This window comes from Eulemur rufifrons, chromosome 18 (assembly GCF_041146395.1).
Source record: "Eulemur rufifrons isolate Redbay chromosome 18, OSU_ERuf_1, whole genome shotgun sequence".
Classification (NCBI taxonomy): Eukaryota; Metazoa; Chordata; class Mammalia; order Primates; family Lemuridae; genus Eulemur; species Eulemur rufifrons.
Window position 1 is genome coordinate 28,836,015 of NC_091000.1, and position 7,248 is coordinate 28,843,262.

Sequence of the window (7,248 nt, forward strand, 5' to 3'; positions counted from 1 at the left end):
ACCTGTGACAGGACAAGGGAGGAAAGGGGACTGACTGATTTGAGACTTTGGGAAGAATGACAGCAGGAGCTTCTGGGATATTAACATTGGGCTAGACATAGACAGTGAGGAAACTTCTCCAGGAGACAGTATCAGTCTAGCTGAAAGGTGACTGACCCCAGGGATGTGCCAAGCACAGTGCTGGCTACCAAGACTCAAAGAAGCAGAAGTCAGAAGCCTCTCACAAGGGGACCCTGAGAGGCCAAAGAAATTCAAGATTCTGAAAATGGTTCTGGATTCCAAGGAGCGCTGACCGCACCACTTCTGAGAGGTTCTGAGAAGTGGGGGAAAGTTTGCCTCAGGTTGGAGAGAGCAGTAGGGGAGAGGGTGGTGTCCCCAAAGGGTCAGATTTCTGCTCTTCTGGCACAAAGGAAGGGTAAAGAATAGGTCAGTGTGCGCAAGGGCAACTGACCTTTTATGACGTGGCTACGGAATGGCAGCAAGTCCCTAATGTACTAAATTCCTGTATGCTCTTTTACAACCTAGAACACCATTAACAGATGCACTTGCTCAAACTGGGGTCAATCGGGAATCACTGAACAAACTGTTTTCATATTAAATAAAAAAGCATGATAATGCTTTGCGTTTGAATAGTGTTCTACACTTTCCCATAATTCTCTCAGTAGCCACCGGTGGGAAATATCATGCTGTAGTTGTATAGATAAATGTTCAAATGACAGAAGACACAATTTATAAAATAAGAAATACAAACCTTAAAAATAGGAAGGGGAATATATTTAATATCATTAATAAAGAAATGTGTATCTTTTACCTCATGAAATAAAACCTTGTTACTACCAAAATTATATTACTGTAACATTTATATATAATACTCTTTTTTTCTTTTTAAGAGAGACAGGGTCTCTATCCCCCAGGCTGGAGTGCAGTGGCACCATCATAGCTCACTGCAGCCTCGAACTTCTGGTCTCAAGCGATCCTCCTGCCTTGGCCTCCCAAAGTGCTGAGATTACAGGCATGAGCCACTGTGCCCAGCCCATATAATACATTTTAAATTTAATACTAATGATGGAATTATAAGCTGGCACAATTCTTTTGGAAGACAATTTGTCAGTATACATTGAGCCAAGAAAATGTCTATATCCTTAAACTGGCACAATTCTTTTGGAAGACAATTTGTCAGTATACATTGAGCCAAGAAAATGTCTATATCCTTTGATCCAGTAATTCCACCTCTGGATTTCTACCCTAAAATGATCAACTAAAATATGAAAGAGTCATACATAGGCTGATGATTATTACAGCTTAATATTTATAACAGTAAATTATAATAAGCTGGGAGTACCCACCCAGCTTGGGACCTGGATGTGCATATCTGGGATTGTCTGCAGAGCTGTACATATTAGTGGTGCGTTGGTGTCTACTGTTAGGAATTAATATACAAGTGAGAAAGGAGACTGCCCTTAGGAATAGGGAAAAAGCAGGGAGAGGACAGGATTAGGTTTTCTTGGTTTAGCCCAGCCCAAAGAAGGAAAGACTAGCAAGCTCTGTGTCAAGGAGAAAATATTCCATTTCTAGTCTGATTAAGGAGGTATAGCATTGTCATTAAGAGAACAAGAGACCCATGTTCAAATTCTCTCTACGACACTGACTGCATAAGCATGGCCAAATTATTTAACTTCTCTGAACCTCAAATTCTTTACTTTTATGATAAACATTCCTGCATCATGAGGTTATTCTTTTTGTTGTTGTTTGTTTGTTTGAGGTGTTAATATGTTTTACTGGAGCAAATTTTCAGCAAAAGGTGGCTTTCATTTACAGAATTTAATGTGTGTGTGGACTGGCCAATCCACTTGGACCCAAGTAAGGATAACCATTAAGCTTGTTTAGGTATTTTGTTATTTTCAGTTTGTATACAAAAAAAATTTATTTGCTTCACATTCATAAAAATCCCAATATCATAAATGACAAATAAACCCTCTTTTACCCATCCCTTAATTAAATATACAAACAGCTTCAGAAACATAAAGTTTAAATTGGCTTCATCTTGAAGTATAATCCAATGAGACTGAAAACTAAACATTTCAGGTCTTGTACCAAATGGTAAAACACTCGAAGGCCTTCAGGATCCTTTGACTGATATACATCAATAAGAGAACCTGTTTTTGATGTGGTAAAAGAAATGTGCTCATCTCCAGTTAAATTTCCAGCTCCTGTGGGCCAATCCTGTCCGGGGGAGGCCACAAAGCATCATCTTCTTTTGTAATTTCACTGTCACCAATAATTCTCTTTAGTTCTTCCATTACACTCGGGTGTGCCGAACCTTCTTTTCTGATCATGACATCATTTTTGTAATTACTGTTGTTGGCATATCTAAGCTTTCTGTCCGGCCGAAACTCGAGCTCTAGAAACTTGTGTCCAAACTTGCCCTTGTGCCCTACACAGTAGCACAGGTAGAAATCGCTAGCCATAGCCATTTTTGTCCCCAGGAAGCCCGCTGAAATCCCCCATGAGGCTATTCTGATTAATCGATTACTCTTTATGCCAAACACCTGATGTACATAATCCTTATAACTCGAAAGATTTACCCATTTCATGCATTTAACAAACACTTATGTAGCATTGAACAAGTACCAGACACTGTACTAAGCACTTTGCAAAATTTAACATATTTAGTTCTCGTTGCAGCACTCTGCATGAAGCATATATGGCATATATGAGGCATATACTATTGCTATCCTCACTTCAGGGCTGAGGAAACGCAGAGGCTCAGAGGAGTTAAGTAACTTCTTCTAGGTCATTTAACCAGTAAGTAGTACACTTAGGATCTTCCTGATGCCTTGAACTTAACTACGATGTGATACCCCGTCTGCCTTTCTAATATATTTGTGGCATGATACTTTCCTATGATTTGAAGATGCATAATGGCTAGGAATCCTCACATATTTTTTAATAAGTCATATCAAAAGTTAAAAATCACATGCAATATATATCCTTTACTTGGTTTGTATATATTACTAAGGGACTTACAAAGCCAACAATAAGCATTATACCTTAAGTTTAAAAAGCACTTTTTGGCCAGGCCTGGTGGCTCACGCTGTAATCCTAGCACTCTGGGAGGCCAAGGCGGGAGGATCACTTGAGCTCAGGAGTTCAAGACCAGCCTGAGCAAGAGTGAGACCCCGTCTCTACTACGGCATCATGGCGCACACCTGTAGTCCCTGCTATTCGGGAGTCTGAGGCAGGAGGATCACATGACCCCGGGAGTTTGAGGTTGCTGTGAGCTAGGCTGACGCCATGGCACTCTACTCAGGGCAACAGAGTGAGATTCTGTCTCTAAATAAATAAATAAATAAAAAGCACTTTTTTTCATCTTCCCTAGAACCTGGTGGAAGAAGTAGGGAAGGTGACATATGAGCTCTAGACAAATGAGATTTATAGGGATTGAGGCCCAGTGGAGGGACCAGAGAATGAAAGGGAAGAGATAACTTAGAGAACAGCATTACTGTCCTCAGATACTTAAAGGCTTATCCAGTGGACAGGGACAGATTTCTTCTGTAAACAAGTAAGGAAAAGAATTAGTGCCAAGGAGTAGAAACTACAGGTGGATGTATCTTAGATGAGTGTAAAAAATAGTCTAATAGTCAATGTGATCCAGAAATGGAATGTGATGTTATTTTGGATAATGAGTTCTCTATCACTGCAGGTATTAAATTTCAGGCAGTTTTGGAGCATCAGATTCATTGTCAGAACAACATAAATTTGAATATGCCATTTGCTATCCATGTGACCTCAGGCAAATTCTTTAATCTCTTTAAGCTTTGTTTTCCTGTCCTTAAAATGGGGACAATAATTATAATTATCATGATATTGTGAGGATTTAATTAAAGAACACTGGTGGGCTGGGTGCAGTGGGTCACGCCTGTAATCCTAGCACTCTGGGAGGCTGAAGCGGGCGGACTATTTGAGCTCAGGAGTTCGAGACCAGCCTGAGCAAGAGCGAGACCCCGTCTCTACTAAAAATAGAAAGAAATTATATGGACAGCTAAAAATATATATAGAAAAATTAGCCGGGCATGGTGGCACATGCCTGTAGTCCCAGCTACTCGGGAGGCTGAGGCAGGAGGATTGCTTAAGCCCAGGAGTTTGAGGTTGTTGTGAGCTTGACGCCACGGCACTCTAGCCTGGGCACCAGAGTGAGACTCTGTCTCAAAAAAAAAAAAAAAAAAAAACACTGGTAAAGATCATAACACAATAACTAGTGTGGCATCTGGAAAGGGCATAATAAATAATAGCTACAATTCCATTTTCTATTAGTGCAGCTTGGATGACCACTTTGCAGGTTGTTGCAGTGAACCAAAACATCGAACTAAGGGATTTACTAGTATTAAAAGACATGAAATGGCCCTTCGTGTCCTGAGTCTATGACTCTGTGGCCCACCTTGGGATGCAGTTATTATGTAAAGGATGAAGCTCTTTACAGAGAGCAACTGGGAGCCACATGAAGGTGAAATGGGGACATTGCAGCTGAGAATCGTCCTTGAGGTTCCTGGTGTGAGGTCACTGCTGGGCCCCTGTTCAGATGAGGACACAGTTGCCAGGTGAGAGGTCGCAGCCCAGTTGCAGGGCCCTCTCCTTCTATCATCCCTCCTCTGTCTAATCTACTGAACAAATGGAACGAGCAGAGTGGTGTGTCCTGCCTGGCAGCAAGGACTTGGTTAAAGGTGAAGGATTGCAGCCCTGGTGTGACTGGGAGACAGACCCCGGGGGAAGGAGCAAAGACGAACTGAGGTCACATCGGAAGCATTCTTTGGGATGTCTGTGGTTCTTTGTCTATTTCTAGCACTAAGTGGAAGACAGGGGACAAGCTCAGAGGCCTTCTCAGCCTGTGCCCTGCTTCTGTGAACACGCCCCTGCAGGTGCTGGTGTGGTCAGTTCTTGATCCTGAGTGTCTGGGAAAGGGGAAGCTCCCACACTAGGAAAAAGAAGAATTTTACGTCATCTATAGCATGATGGAACAGGGCAAAATAAAGGAAAGAAACCACTACCTTTAACAGTTTTCACTTTGTTGTTTGAGCTATTATATGGTGAATAAAACGCATTATATGGTAAGCAGGCAATGGGGAACCCCACAAAGGGAATTCAGTGTCTCCCACATCCAAGCTGCCCAGGGTGCCGGGTCTGAAGGACAAGCACGGGGAAGAACACCCAGGGATAAACACTCACCATAATGTGCACAGTATTTGTGTGGTTAAAATTCCACAAAAGCTCTTTTTTTACATTTATTTGTGTGGTCAGTATGATTATTTGGAAACACGTATGCGACTGATTTTAGAATGTCTGTATCCCACAGACAAGAGAATAAAGCTTCCTTTCTATTTATTTCCCATGCTCTGTTGAATGACCTTGGCTCACTCTCCAGGAGACTTTCTTTGCCTGGCTGAATTCCATCATGAAGTAGATCACCTGGAGTTGAGTTTACCTTAGGAGCTGTCCTTTGCCATTATGTTCCACCCCGTGTTTCTGGGTCTTTGCTCTTTGAGGTATACCCTCTTTGTTAAGATATTTTGCTAAAAACGTAACTTGTGTAGTATCTCTTGGTAGGGCATGAGGGGAATCAGCCTTTAGGATACCTATCTATTGGGCAGAGCTGTTCCAACATTCTTGGAGCAATTGTATTTTCTTTCTTTTTATTTATTTATTTATTTATTTATTTTGAGTCAGAGTCTCACTCTGTTGCCCAGGCTAGAGTGCCATGGCATCAGCCTAGCTCACAGCAACCTCAAACTCCTGGGCTCAAGCGATCCTCCTGCCTCAGCCTCCCGAGTAGCTGGGACTACAGTCATGTACCACCATGCCCAGCTAATTTTTCTATATATATTTTTAGCTGTCCATATAATTTCTTTCTATTTTTAGTAGAGGCAGGGTCTCACTCTTGCTCAGGCTGGTCTCGAACTTCTGAGCTCAAACAATCCGCCCGCCTCGGCCTCCCAGAGTGCTAGGATTACAGGCGTGAGCCACCGCGCCCAGCTGGAGCAATTGTATTTTCAATGAATGTCTAATTCCACTCATATTTATTGAGCACCCACTGCATATACTGTGCTAATGTCTTAGGAGATGGACACATTAATAGATGATTATGATACAATATGGTAAGTAGAGTGTTAAAGATGTGCCCAGGTGATTGGGATCAAAGAAGATGAGTGCCTGACCTTGATTGTGGGGATTTGAGAGGCTTCCTGAGGAAGGCACTGATGGAACCAAGTCCCGAAGAGTGAGTAGGAGTTACCCAGGCAAGGGTTAGGCACGTGGGAGTGGAGAGCAAGGTCACGCCAGGGAGATGAGATAGCACAGCCAAGACAGGAAGCCAACGAATAGCATAGTAAGTTTGGATGAATAAAAGCTCATTGGTATTCCGGGGCCAGAAAAGGCAAGGCAGGGGAAAACAAGAGATTAGACTTGAGCCTAAGGAGGCAAGGCAAATCCAGAGGCTTTGATCCTATTATCTCATAAGCAAAGAGGAGGCCTTAAACAGGGAAGTGACAAAGTTAATTTTATGTTTGTTTTAGAAAGACTCATGTGGTTTTAGGATGGAAGTCTTGAGGGCTGGGAGAAATAATCTGTTCCATGCCTCTCCCCTAGCTTTTGGTAGTTTGCTGGCAATCTTGGGAGTTCCTTGGCTTGTAGAAGCATCACCCCAATCTCTGCCTTCATCCTCCTATGGCATTGTCCCTGTGTGTATGTGTGTGTGTGTGTGTGTGTGTGTGTGTCCAAATTTCCCCTTTTTGTAAGGACACCAGTCATATTGGATTACGGTCCCCCAATGACCTCATCTTTATTTAATTAATTTAACCTGCAAAAACCCTGTTCCCAAATAAGGTCACATTCCAAGGTACTGGGAGTTATGACTTCGACCTAAGAATTTGGGAGGGGGGAGACAATTCAGTCCTTAACAGGTGCCAATGACGAGCTGCAGAGGCCTCTTTTCGCCACCCCATCTCCGCTCGGAGAAGCCCCCCGAGTGTCCCTATCCTGTTGTTCCAGGAGAGGAGCCTATTAGGTTTGGCGCTTTACTCTATACAGCTTTCAGCTGTGACAACATTGAAATGTACGGAGACAAAAGAGTAAGTGGCAAGAGAGCAGAAATAAAGCCATAATTAACCTAGAAATGCCATCTGGTGTTAGAAATACCTGCTGGAGAAGTCTGGACATGGAAAATAAAGCAGTGTAATATTATGTCTGTATGTATTT

The 7,248-nt window shown here is 42.5% G+C and overlaps 1 pseudogene; it reads right to left on the bottom strand.

Annotated features, from left to right (window-relative positions):
• Positions 1 to 2,028: 2,028 nt before the first annotated feature.
• Positions 2,029 to 2,474, bottom strand: LOC138398989 (protein mago nashi homolog 2 pseudogene; annotated as a pseudogene).
• Positions 2,475 to 7,248: the final 4,774 nt, after the last annotated feature.